This window comes from Rhinopithecus bieti, unplaced genomic scaffold, assembly GCF_001698545.2.
Source record: "Rhinopithecus bieti isolate Rb0 unplaced genomic scaffold, ASM169854v2 scaffold_4981, whole genome shotgun sequence".
NCBI classification, from domain to species: Eukaryota; Metazoa; Chordata; class Mammalia; order Primates; family Cercopithecidae; genus Rhinopithecus; species Rhinopithecus bieti.
The window spans coordinates 1146006-1160053 of record NW_016805130.1 but is presented as its reverse complement, the minus strand read 5'-3'; the positions used below and the strand labels follow the sequence as shown (position 1 = coordinate 1160053).

The 14048-nt window shown below is 36.1% G+C and overlaps 1 pseudogene; it reads right to left on the bottom strand.

Moving 5' to 3' along the window:
- Positions 1–13556: 13556 nt before the first annotated feature.
- Positions 13557–14048, bottom strand: part of LOC108529106 (transcription elongation factor B polypeptide 1 pseudogene) — an 81501-nt pseudogene continuing 81009 nt past the window's right edge.

Here is a 14048-nt window from a genome sequence, read left to right as displayed (position 1 = left end):
GTGACAGATAAATGAAGGCAACAGCTTGGAGAGGGCCAATGTTCTTGATTCCTAACCAATCAGTCAGGTGTGCTCACCTGCCAACCTGGCCCCATCCTGAAGGTGGCTACCCCTGATGCTAGAACCTGGAATTGACTCTGGACCAACTGTGAGCTCCTCCAACTGGCCAGAGCCTAAGCTGTTTTGAGACTCCTTGGAATTTCTAGAACATTCTCTTCCAGCATTTGTCATCTTCAGGGGAAAATTCACCAACTAGGAAAGCTTACCCCTTAATACACACATGTTAGCTGAGTTTGATCTCTACTGACAGAGGAAAGAGAAATTCAGGCATTATGACGTTGCTGAGGAGCTATGAGTTTTGAAAAGCAGGCAGTGTTTCTGAATAATTCTGGATCTAGATACTCATTTAACAAATTTTAATGGCACACCTGTTGAGTTAATGTATTGAAGATAGAGGAAAGCAAAAAGGGCATGGGGATTTAAGAATCTTACACTCTAGGGGCATGAAAGCCTGCTATAAAATTGAAATCACTGTATAAATTTGTTACTGGTTATAAATTGCTACAAACACTTCAATAAATATTTAACAAATATCTTTGTATTCTGAGCACTGTGCTTGGTTCTGGGAACACTTAAGAATATTAAGGTATGTAAAATAAAATTTCTTTCCCTGAAGACTTTACAGTTTTGGATAGACAATTATCTGAACAAATAGCCAAAATGTCTAGAATTAAGCTCTATAAGAGAGGTAGATACGAAGGGCTGCAGGAGCACTAAGAAGGGTACCACTAACTACTTGTGAAGGTCTAGGGAGGCCAATACTAAAGAGATGGTGTTTCATTTAGATTTGAAGGATGAGAAGGAATCTATATGGTAGAAGACAGTCTGGGTAGATGGAAGAAGGGAAATCCAAGGTGTGTGTGTAGGGGGGAAATTTCTAAGGTCTGGATTGCTGTGCATTCATTCATCTGCACAGGCAGATGAGAAGAGCTTTGCACATGAGACTCACACAACTCCATAACTCCTCTGAAACTAACATGATGGGCTAGTTTTCTTCCTTCATACCTGGGTTTATTCTGATATAATATCTTGGCCTTCACCAGTAGCTTACCTATTAGTACATTAACAATATGTTTATATTTGAGGAAATATCTCTTGCAAATGTGTTCAACAGCTCAAGTGTAATAATATAGCAATAGTGTGTGATAAACATATAATGTATAATAAAATAGAAAAGATTTATATCAACATAATATAAAATTATCTCTTTAGAAGATAGATGTTATCACCTAGTCAAGTTTTCAAAATGCCTTAGATATGTAAGAACTCATATGCCCTTGAGTATAGCACTTTTGTCTCTATACTATCTTGTTAAAACAGAGCTCCTGAAATCGTCAGCTACATTTCCTTTTCTATGCTATTATTCCTTGGAGGTCTGGATATAGAAATCCAAGGGCACATTTGGCTCAGAGACTTGGACAGGAATCTCATGCATTGGTGCACTGACACTTCACCCAGCAAATTATGATGGTTTGGTAAATGTGAATTCAAGTTTAAGCACAGAAATGTCTGCAGAGATTTGCAATCTATTTTGATGGCCCCAAATGTCACATTTTCTTCCTTTCAGCAAAGAATAGTTCTGTCCTTCAACACCTTTAAAATTCAGATCTTTAACATTCCATGATCCTTTGAGTTTGTAGTTGGTGCAATTGGAGTTTTCCATTTCTTCTCTTAAGCTATAGTCTTCACCCTTCATTTCATCAAACTCATGATCTATGAGTCTTTGTCATTAATATTCTCTTTTCATAACCCTCTTCCACCTCTTCATTATGAGCCAATCATTCGAGGACTTCTTTACCTACAATTTGCCCCACAAGATCCTCTCATTTCTCTTTGTCCATATTTTTCCATTTATTTCCCTTTCTTTCTCATGGCTTTATAGACCCTGAACTCCTCTGCTTTCTCATCATCCACTAATTAGCATGTCTCCATGGTAACAGACAGTTGCAGAGCGGGAATCATTCTCTCTATCGGCTACTGCTGAGCAACCTCTGGGCCTAGCAAGGAGGGGCCTTGACCCGATTAAGATAGGAAGACTTCTCTCTTCTTGGCAGGAGAGGATCCATACATTTCAGAGAAGGCCCTGTTTCCTAGGGGAAAGAATAAGTCAATTTGGTTGAAAAGGAGTGTATACTTAATCTCGGGCATGTGAAATCAAAGTATGAAATAAACTAAGAAAACATCCGAGAAGATCTAGGGAAAGTATCTAATGTTGGATCTCTGCTTCTAGTTTGTAAAGATTAGCAGTGCTTTGATCTGGAAGATGCTATGAAGAAATTAGTGGCATATATTTGGTAACTTTTACCTTTTAATTTTACATATACAATTCCATTTTTACATGGAATTATATTTAATTTTACATATACAGTTCAGCCTTATGGGGCTGAATCTATGACAGAGAACAACCCTACTCCTAGTTTTATGAGTTTTGTTTATTTATTTATTTATTTATTTATTTATTTTTTCTCTTTTTTTTTTCTTTTCTGGTTTATTTATTTATTATAATTTTTAAATTTTATGGTTCCTATTTTCAACTAGATTTTAATCCATAATCATATACTTACTAAATAGTTATTATTGTATTAGTTATTGTTGGAGTTTCTGGTTGCAGTACTTTACTGATAAGTTGCATAACACTATACAGTTCATATCAGAACACATTTCCTGTATATTTTCCTATAGTTCAGAAGCTAGAAAAGATATTATTAGTTATAATTTATTAAGTACCTGTTATGTATTAGGCATTATACTAGGTGTTTTGTGTATAATGTCTCTGAATCTCATGCCAACTTTTCAACGTAAGATACCACTATTCCAATTTTGCATATGAAGAGACTGAGATTCACAGAGGTTAGGTAATGTTTCCAAATAAAAAGCTAGTAAAAGCCTGGTGCTGGAATCCTGGATACCTGAAACCAAGTCTGTATAAGTATTCGTTACCTATACATTCTCACATAGAGATGTTTGTGTGATAATTAGAAAGCTGTATATGATTTGCAACTGTAGACTCCTGCTTTCATAGGAAAACCTTGATCAGTAAGAAAGGGAGACTGAAGTTTGAGGTCTTCTCAGTTGGAAGCTGTAGCCGCTTAGGGAATGATAACCTGAAGCAGCAGGTGATATTCCTGAATGTCAAGAAATGAAATGATTTAGCAACGTATGAAACCCACAAGAGTAGGAGTGTGATCCCTGAAAGCATAGATTATGATGTAAGCTTGTGTAAATTGGATGGAAAAATTTTACCCCCAGACATGTAAATCAGGGATGCCACTAATATCCTGGGAACTCTGCCACTGATAGCAAGTGGGGATAGATGATTTGTGTCTGCTGGAAGAGTGCAAGACTTTCATCCTCTCCTTCCTTCAAAGTTTATGATGAAAAACCTCTTTTTCCAAATATGAATGAGATGTCACCAATTTGTATACTGCATTTCATAAACTGAAGATCAACTTACATCTCAAAGTTGATTTAAATCATGAAGACTTTTAACAAAATGACATTATGTTGGATGTAGTGGTGTGTACCTGTAATCCAGGCTTACTTGGGAGGCTGAGGTGTGAGGAGTTCAAGATCAGCCTAAGCAACACAGAGAGACCCAGTCTCAAAATAACAAAAATGAAAACAAAACCACCACCAGAACAACTCCATCTAAGGGAGAAAGTACATGTATTGAATGACTTCTATATGCCAATTACTGGTGCCAAGTGCTTTTCATATGTTATCTGTTATGAGAACATGTCTCTCAAATCTCTTTCAGCAGGGAGCATAATTGCCTGGCCCCAGCTGTTGTGTTCTGAAATCCATCACCAAGTTTGTATGGAGGCCAAGCTTCCCACGGCTGCTCCCAGCCGATGATGGAGTGTAGCAGGGATGCTAAGGCTGATCTGCTTCTGGGAAATGGAGAATTCGCTGAAGAGTGACTTAAGCTTGACAAGTACTTCCCATCGGCCTTGCTGAACTTTCTTAGAACCCCAATCAGAAGGCTCTCGCCCAAGCCTTCCCTCTCGCCTTCACAGGGGCCAGACTGCATTGTGGTCTATCTCTCAGCCTACTCTGCTTCCTTCCCATTTTATCTCTCAGATGTCTCCTTGAATGAACTCTCTTGATGCCTGCTTCTTGGAGGAGCTAAATCAACACATTATCTAATTTAACCTTCCCAATCTCGTGAGCTATTTATGGTGATAAGAAATTGAGCCTCAGGGCATTTGCAATACTCACTCAGGTCACCCAGCTAACTAGTGGCAGGCTTTAAACCCAGCTTGGTCTGCTCTCATGGTCCTTTGACACTTCCCATTGTACTATGCTGCCTAGGATGCCTTCTTGTACTCACCACTAATTTTTAAGCTACTTTGTCTGATGACAAATTGCTTAGTAAAAAAGGGAATGGGTAAAAATTTTTCTCAAGCTCCCTGAAAAAAAAAAAAACCTGCAAGGAAACAAGTTGTTAATATAAAATGTTCAGCCTTTTCCTAGAATAACTTAACAGTTTGAGCTTTCTTATCTGTGTCTGTGACAGGGAGCTGTCTGGCTACATGAATATGTTTTCTTTCTTTCTTTCTTTCTTTCTTTCTTTCTTTCTTTCTTTCTTTCTTTCTTTCTTTCTTTCTTTTCTTTCTTTTTTCCTAACACTCCTTCTTAGGTAAATCAGAGCTGCAAGTGCTGTATCTATTTTTCAGAGACAGCATGTAAATTTGTGACATTCCCTGGGGAGTTTGAGGTCTAGAAACCAATGAAGAGATCACAATGAAACAGGAGTGTTATGTTTTCAAGTGTGAGGGTGATTATTATCCGAAAGTCTTAGCGTTGCTTAAAAGGCAGTTCTTTTCATTTGGATCATGGAGCAGTGCGAATTTTCCGAAGGCGAGAAGGCCTTGGTAGCATGAATAAAAGCCAAGTACAGAGTGGGGCTGCAGGCTGCTTGTGTTACTGTGAAGGCTGCCAGTGAAAGCCAGGGTAGCTGGCTCCAGGGATGCTCCAGGAACTGGAACCGATTCCTAATGCATCAAGAACCCAGTAGGGAAGTCAAGAAAACAAAGTGAGACTTTTACTTTTTTTTCAGCCCTCCCTCTTTTCTGGGGTACGGGGTGGGGGGAAGAAAAAAGAAAAGAAGAGAAAAAATATATATAAATTACTGCAATTCTCTCCAAAACCTGGTGAGAGTTCAAGAGAACAGGGAGCCTGAGGACCTCCACCTGAGGAGCTTCTTGATGATGCTGTGTCTAAGATCTTTAGTGCCAGGAGAACATTGACATTTTCCCCTTTTACTTTGCAGGGCATCTTTTCATGTGATTCAGGAAACTTTATGCTTCTCAGAGTTGTGCCGCTGGTGTTATGAGAGCTATAAGACCCCTGCTGCCAAGCCAGACTCTGTTTCTCTGTTCTAGGCCCCAAATAAGGGCAGACCCCCCTCGATATTTGTGTGATTTCTTTCCCTGGGATGTGTCTTCCACAGACGCATTAGTTCATTGATGAAGGCTACCACTGTTGATCTTAATCTGCTTCAGTATTCCCTTTAACTTGATAGTGTCTTGCCTACTTCTCCAGCTTCATCTCCTATGCCTTCTTCACATCACACATTTGTGAAAATGTAGTGCTTTCCATTCTAGAACCTTCCATGTTCCCTTATGTCACATGCCTTTGCTCATGCTGTGTCTTCTGCCAGCAGTGTCCTCCTGCCCCCAACCAATGCTTACACTCTTTTCCCATTTGGTGCATGTCTAATTCCATTAAGACTGAGTTCAAATGTAACCTCCTCAGTGCCACCTTCCCTGACTTCCCCAAACTCAATTAATAACTTTGTTCTTTGCATATTTCAGTAATTTTGTTGAGCTGAAATTAATTTGCTTTCCGATTCAAATTCAGCACTTTGTTTTCTCACTTACTATTAAGTTCCTTGCATAGGGATGATCACTTTTATATGTAGCGTTTCTTAAACTTTTATTTGGAAAAAAAAACAAAACAAAACTAGAGACAATGATTCCTTTGGATGGAGATGAACTATTAATATTAATGCATTCTGAAATTACTATGGACTCTTCAGAAGAGGGTATGACTGGAGAGATGAAGGACAATTTTAGTCACTGCTAATGATCAAAACGAAACAACAACAAAAATCCTAGTTATGTAAAATCTCTGATTTTCTCAATACCCTTTGAAAGATATTCTGGAAAATTGTGAGTCTCACTTCCAGTGAGCCTCTGCAACTCCAAGGCACATGTTAATAATCTTTCTCGTAGGTCTCTTTGCAAGCTGCATAGTTTTATCACAGTTGTGTGAGTTCTAGGGGCCTCCAGTGTCAGCAACACACAGACCCTGCCTGGTCCCTGCCTAGATGGCCACCTGAGCCATGAACCCCTCAAACTCTGTCACTCCTTCCTGTACAGTTGTAGGTAACAGCAGTATACCAACATAATACAAGAAGTACCACTATTTAATGCCTATTGGAATTTTGATCCACTTCTTACACTCTGCTCCAAGCTGTAAGGAGTGGATAGTCAGCTCCGGAAAGCAATCATCAATCTGAAAAATGGTTTTTATTTTTCACTAATAGAACTGTCCAAAAATATCTTTTGGAAATGACAACTCTGCTTTGAATTGATGACATAGACCAGGGGCTGGTCAACCACAGCTTCTCTATCACATCCATCCGGCTGCTTGTTTTCCTAAATAGTTGAAACATGCCCATGTCATTTATTTATATATTGTCCAAGACTGCTTTTACATTTTAATGGCAGAGTGTAGTAGTTGCAAGAGAAACTGTGTGGCCCATGAAGACTAAAATATTTGCTATTTGGTCCTTCATGGAAAGTTTGCCAACTCCTGACGGCAATACAGAGTTCTGCCAGAAACCATAAATGCAAACTCTCCAATATCCATTTATTACTCAAAGTCTGATTCTGAGAGTGTATTTCTCTCAGAGCGTAGCATCAGGAAAGCCACTGGTGAGTTTGTAATCTTGGACGCACTGTGAATCACATAATGGATTGTGTCTCCTCTTTGGCTTTGGCTATCAGAATATCCTGAGCCAAAAATTGTCATCCTCTATAGAGAGGTAGATGGTACTTATCTTTACCCACTTTTAGATTTTCCTACTTTTAAATCCTCTTCACTCTGATTTCCTAACTATTGATTTTTGTCTGATGACCTTGCATGTATACATCTGTTGAGAAAAAGTTAGATATAAATACATATGTCAGTAGTGCATACCCTCTGCACCTTCACAGTTGATTGTCTAGAATTAGCTGTTTGAATGTCTGCTTCTATCTTCTAGTTTAAACACCCTTTGGGGGATTTTCTTCTGTTGCTTATTTATTTTGTATTTTTTGTCTTTTTTGTTTTGTTTGTATTGGTAGTGGATTACTTTTAGAAAGTATTTATTTCAGAGACCAGCATATTTTCAACTTAAATTAATTGTCAGTTGCAGTATAAATAATAGTGTCTTCAAGGTGCCTGAATTTGACTCCTTGGTTAAAATAAATTACTTAGTTTTCATGCTTTTATTAATAAAATAATAATTGTTACTATTTAATAAGTGCCTAGTATTTTCTGGGTGCTTATGTACATTGTTGAATTCTTTCCTTGTAGCAGGCATGGTGGGTCTTAATATTTCCATTTAATAAGATAGTAACAATAAGACTCAGAGACATGACATACCTTCCTTGGAGGGAGTGTGCAATATTACAGCCAGTGATGCCTGCAGTAGTCAAGTGATGTCCATGAATGAAGCAGGTGGGTGTAATACAATCTGGAGCCGTGGGGACCTATGAGTGCACACTTTGTCTGAAGGGACAGCTGCTACCCAGGCAGCCAACCACTGCCATCCTCAAGTCTCAGCTTGCTATTGCTTGAGTTCCCAACTTATCAGAAACCAGAAATCCAGACATTCAGTGAAATATTTTAATTTTAAAAACACTGTTTCAAAATAATGAAACATATTGTGGATTAGGTTTGGCACCCAGGCTACCAGTCTTTAAACTTGGTGATGACCACACGCCTTTGGGCCTGAATACTAACTTTACCACATTCTGTGTTACCTTGAGCAACTTAACCTCTCTAAGCTTCAGTTTCATCAACTAAACAATGAGACTAATAGTAGTATGAATTTATTGAGATTTGGTAAAATGTTTGACCTATGCCTACCACATAAAACATACTCATTATAGGCCTACCTACCCATTATGTTACAGCTAAGTAATTTTTTACTTGGAAGTTATAATCAGGCCTTTATGACCTCAAAACACATCCTTTTCTCCCAGTACAATCCTGTCTCTCATTATTCAGTGTTTCATTTTTTTTTATTCCTAACTCTAGTTTGCCAGTTGTTTATCATAATAGAAGCAGACCAACAATTTTATGAGCCATATAAACATTTATACTAAAAGTATAGTTAATTGAATAAATTTTCCTTTCAATTTTGCTCAAAAGTCATTTTAAAGTTCTTGCGATTTTCTCTAAATTAAAAAAGTTACTTCTTTTTATAAATGCACTTACAGCTCCCATTGATTTCAGTGGGAGTCAAGAATCCAAGGATAGAATCTAGCCTGAAGAATTTTAATTTTCTGTTTGTTTACAACGGGAGATAACAAAAAAGGTATGTTTGCTTAGAGTGTATCAACATTAAGTATTCTAGCTAGCTGGGTCAAGTACAGTATTATGACTGAAGTTGAGAGCAAAGGGTTTCTTCATTGCATAGGTAGACCTGAAGATGCGTTCTTATAAATGAGCAAACATAGCTGTAGGTATCAAAAATAACAAGCAATATTGAGTAGGAGAAAGGATTTCACTGGGGTGAGAAGGGGAACCAAATATGCATTACAGTTGTTAAGTAGCTTTTTACCTGTATCTTTACTTCTGACTGATATTTTTTAAGGGAAATGATTAACATAGTAAAGAAATACTTTCTCTAACAAGATTTTGTTATAGTGAACTTTATTCACACTACCTGGAGGGTTATTCTGTCCTGAAACAGTTGAGTAAAACAGTATCATCTCAAAGTACAGTGGCAGGATAGAGCAATGAACAAAGAACTGGTTTTGGGAATGAAGGACCATAGGTTCTAGTCTCAGTTTGGCACACAAACAACTGTGATTTTGGGCAAATCACTCTCTATTGATTGGAGATAATAAACCCATTCTATCAATAGTGAGAATATCTGTGGAAGATCTTGGTTTCTAGATAAAAGTACAGTATTGTTGCTATAGTGATTTTTATGTGATGATGGTGATGGTATAGAACAGATATGAAATTATAAGCACTCATCTACCAAGGAATTAAATAGTTTCAATTTCTTCAACAACAGAGGAGACATACACTGTCAGTTACATACATTTTGATTTTGACCTCCCAGAAATAAATAAGTTAAGGCTGTTCATCTTTTTTTTCCCTGAGAAGTAAGAGGCAGTAAGAGTAAAAATTAATGGCTTGTGGATAGAACAAGAAATAAGGAATAAGTAACACGACCACATGGCCTTAATGCAGACTGAAGCCCCTGCGGTGTTACGATTTTGGGTAGCTCAACTTAGCTGATATTCCTCCCTATTCTCTCTCTTTCCTTTTCCCCCTCTCCTCTTCACCTCGTCCTCTTTCCACATCTCACCCGCTCTCCCTCCTCCTACCCTCCCTCCCTCCCTCCTTCCTTCCTTCTTCATTTTTTTCACAGTTCTTAGCAGTCTGGACAGAGGAGCAGAAAGACAGATTGTATGTATTCATATGGCACTGGTGACTATTTGGCAGGGGAGTCAGGAACATGACACGAGGGCAAACATATTAATGAATTTGGAAATAGAATTATTTACTTGGTAGACAATGTGTTTCAAAAACAGTGGAAAAGGAAGCAAGAAATGAAGTCCAAAATTGTGGTAAAAGAAATGCACAATAGTCTTTGATGTCTGGAGATGTCTTTATTGTGCTTGATATGATGATTTAGCTGGATATAAAACTTCGGGTTGACTTATTTTCTTCCAGAAATTTGTGTATTCTGATATATACTGTTGCTGAAGGGAAATCTACTGTCTAATTGTTACTCTTTTGTTGGTATTTTCTCTCTTGCAGCTTTTAAGGTCTTATTCTTATCCTTGATATTCTGCACTTTCAAATCATATGCTTCAATGTATAATATTTTTATTTATTGTGGGACTCAGTATTTCTTCGACTTTGGAAAATTCTTGACTATATTTCTTTAAATATTATTTTTCTATAATTTAAAAAATGGAATGCCTGTTTCACAAATGTTGCATACCTTTATTCTATCTTATATGACTTTTTGAAGTCTTTTGTCTATCGATGATGAATTAAAAATAATTTTCACAGTATTATCTTTCATTGTTTAGGTCTTATCTTTTGTGTTTAAAACAAACTTCAATAACATTTTACAAAATTCTAAGATATCTAGCAAGTTATTTTTATATCAATTTGTTGTTTCTCCTTTCTGCCTGATTTTATTTTATATTTTCTTTTCCATTTCTAATATTTTTAAAGGTTTATAATTCACAAATATATAACTTAGTTATCCCAATGCAAACACCTCTGTAACTCTCACGTAAGTCAAGAGATAAAACATTGCCAGCATCCTAGATTCTTTATTTTTAGGTCTCTTTCTAATTACTACCCTATCTTTTCCACAGAATAAAGCACTATCATAAATTATGACATCATCGTGTAGATGTACCTGTTTCTGAAGTTTGTATAAGTGAAATCATAGAGTATATATTTTTGGTATCTGGTTTCTTTCACTGAAATTTATGCTTGTGATATTCTTCTATCTTGCTGTTGAAGGCTGTAGTTCATTAATTTTCATTGTTTTTTAGTATTCAATTATATTGACATACTGCCATTTATTTATCCATTATAATATTAATAGACATTCTGATTTTTCCTAGTCAGGATTTATTATGAATAATGCTACTATAATCGTTCTTGTGCATGTCTCTTGGTGCACATGGCATACATTTATGTTAGGTAGGTATGTAGAAGTGCTAGCTCAGATAATATGCATGTAGATAATGTAGATAATATGCTGTAGATAATGCCAACTGTTTACCAAAGTTAATTTACCAATTTATATTCCTACGAGCAGTATATGAGAATTCTTATTGCTTCACATGCTTGTTAGCACTTGATATTATTAGCTGATTTTTAGTTTTAACCATTCTGCTAGCTGTGCTGTGATACCTAGTTGTGAGGTTGACACCTTTACATATATTTATCCTTTCTTTGGATAGCATCTGTTATGAATGCCTGTTTAAGTGTCCTACTCCTTTTTCATTAGATTGTCTGTTTCTCTACTTGGTTTTTATTACTTCTTTATGCATTTTGGATGTGAGCTCTTTGTTGACTAAATTGCTGAAAATATCTTCCGCCATGTGCTAAAGCGAACTAAATATGGCCTGAGAAGGACTGCATACTTCTATATGAGAGTCTTTGTGGACAAACTTCCACCTAATTTAACAGGTAGAGAAGATTGAAAACCTAATTTAAGAGTATGTACCTGTAACAATAGCTGAGTCTTGGCCAATCCCAGCAGCTGTACTTCAACCACTCATACGCTGCTGACTCTTCAAACTGTGTTCAAATAAGGCAAACGCTGAGCTGTAACCAATTCAGTTGTTTCTGTACCTCACTTCTGATGTCTGTACCCACTTCCCTTTTTTAGGTCTATAAATCTTCTTCCACCACATGGCTGCACTAGAGTCTCTCTGAATCTGCTGTGATTCTGGGGGCTGCCTGGTTCATGAATTGTTCATTGCTCAATTTTACACCTTTAAATTTAATTAGGCTGAAGATTTTCTTTTAACACATGTCATAGCTTGCCTTTTCATACTGCTGATAGTTCCTTTTATTTCTGATCAACAGAAATTCTTAATTTCATGTAGCACAATTGATCATTGTTTTCTTTAATGACCTGCTTAAGATATGTTTTCCTTTTCCAAGGTCATAGAGATACTATTCTGTGTTATTTTCCATTATTATTATTTGCCATTCATGTGAGTATCTGCAAACTACTCAGAATAGATTTTTTCCAATGGTATAATGTAGAGATGTATAATTTTTGTATAATGTATAATTTTGTATAATGTATAATTTTCCCTTTGTGAATATTCAGTTAGCCTAACACCATTTATTGAAAAGGCTATCCTTTTCCACCTTTATTATAAATCAGTGTCTACATAAATAAAGATCTGTTTCTGTGTTCTCTATTTTCTTCCATTGGTCTATTTGTCTATTGTGTACCATCAACACACCATTTTAATGTTAGAGCTTTATAATCACTAATATAAGTAGACAGAGCTTTATAATAGTCACTAATATAAGTAGAGCAAGCTGTCTTACCTTTATCCTCTTTAGGGTTATCTTGATCATTCTTGACCTTTTGCATATCCAAATACACATTATAAATTTGGAAGAACTGGCATCTTTATAATATTGACTCTTTACTCTATCAGCATGGATTATCCTGTAAGCATTTAGATTTTTTTCTGTTAATATTATTTTATAGTCTTATGCTTAGATATTTTGTATTCACTTATGTTTATTTCCAGGTGTTTGATATATTTTGCTCCTATTGTAAATGCTATCTTTTAAAATTTCATTTTTGGTGTCTCTAAGCAAATTTAATTGACTATGGTGGAACAAACTTTATTCATGAACTTTGCTAAATTCATTTTTTTTCTCCAAAATTTTACTCTGGAAATTTTCAAACATATAGAAAATAGACTTGTGTAACAAACTTTTATGTGCCCCTTATCCAGCTTTAACCATTACAGTAAGTTTTTGAATTTCCTTAACTCGTATTTAATTCTAATACTTTTTATATATTCTTTTGTATTTTCTGTATACACAAGCATACTATTTGTAAGTAATGGCAGTCTTATTTCCTTCTTCTGAGGTTATTTATTCATTTATTTCCTATTCATGCTGCTAAGAATATTCAGAACAATGTTGAAAAACATTATAATAACATTCTTACCATGGTGGTGAGCCTGACCATTGCTTTTTGTTTTCATCAAATGACACTTACAGAAGATCAATTCTTATGTATTTGTCATAAAAATCAACATCTTAGCTAAGTTAAAGCATGTTTATGCTGAAATATTTGTATGATTTGAGCAATGCTAGCCATAAATGGAATAAATTCAGAACAAGTTTTTTTAAAAAAGCACTACAGACATGTCAATAGGTAGTCTGTGTTTATATGTGGTACTTACACATTTAAACTTAATTCTCAGCGTTTACTTTATGGTTACTGCTGTAACTTAAAAAGTCTCACCAAGGGATAAGGTATAACTACCTACAAACTGGCATATTTGTTAATTTTTTAGTTTGTGAAAATATTTTGAACTCATTTATACGGGGACCAAATTTCAACTCAGACAGTAATCAGCTTTTTAGTGAACCTCATAGTTTGCAACTGCATATGGGCAACAGAAAATATGAAAGAATTTCTAACTATGGGAATTACATGTTTAAAAAATTTAGCATTTAATTTTATTTTATTTTATTTAACATTCTAGGGAGTTCATCAGCAATTGCAATGTAATTTTAGGTGCAATTGGGAATTTGGCATTCTCAGTAGAGCTGTTAGCATAGAAAACCTTATAGATGGAATAAGTACATTTAATAGCACATGTGAAGGGATCGTTCTAAAATTGACTTCGAGGGCTTCATTTTCCACTACTGAACTGGGTCGCTCAACATGGGTGTTATTGTTCCTGATGTTAGGGCATATTCTCTTTTTACAATAAAATTATGACTGTCAGAAGATTTTAACTTGACATATGTGGCATCTCTGCCTCCACAACCTCCATAGGATTGTTTCTCTCCATAGAGTATGTTCGTGTGAAATCCTATTTCATTGCCTTAGGAACTTCAATAGTTTCTTGTCAGTCACTGCAGCTGGGTTCCTGTGCTTGGCCACAGCCCCTACTCCAGAGCCAGCCTCTCTCCTTTTCCTGATGTATATACTTCCTGATATATATATATATATATATATA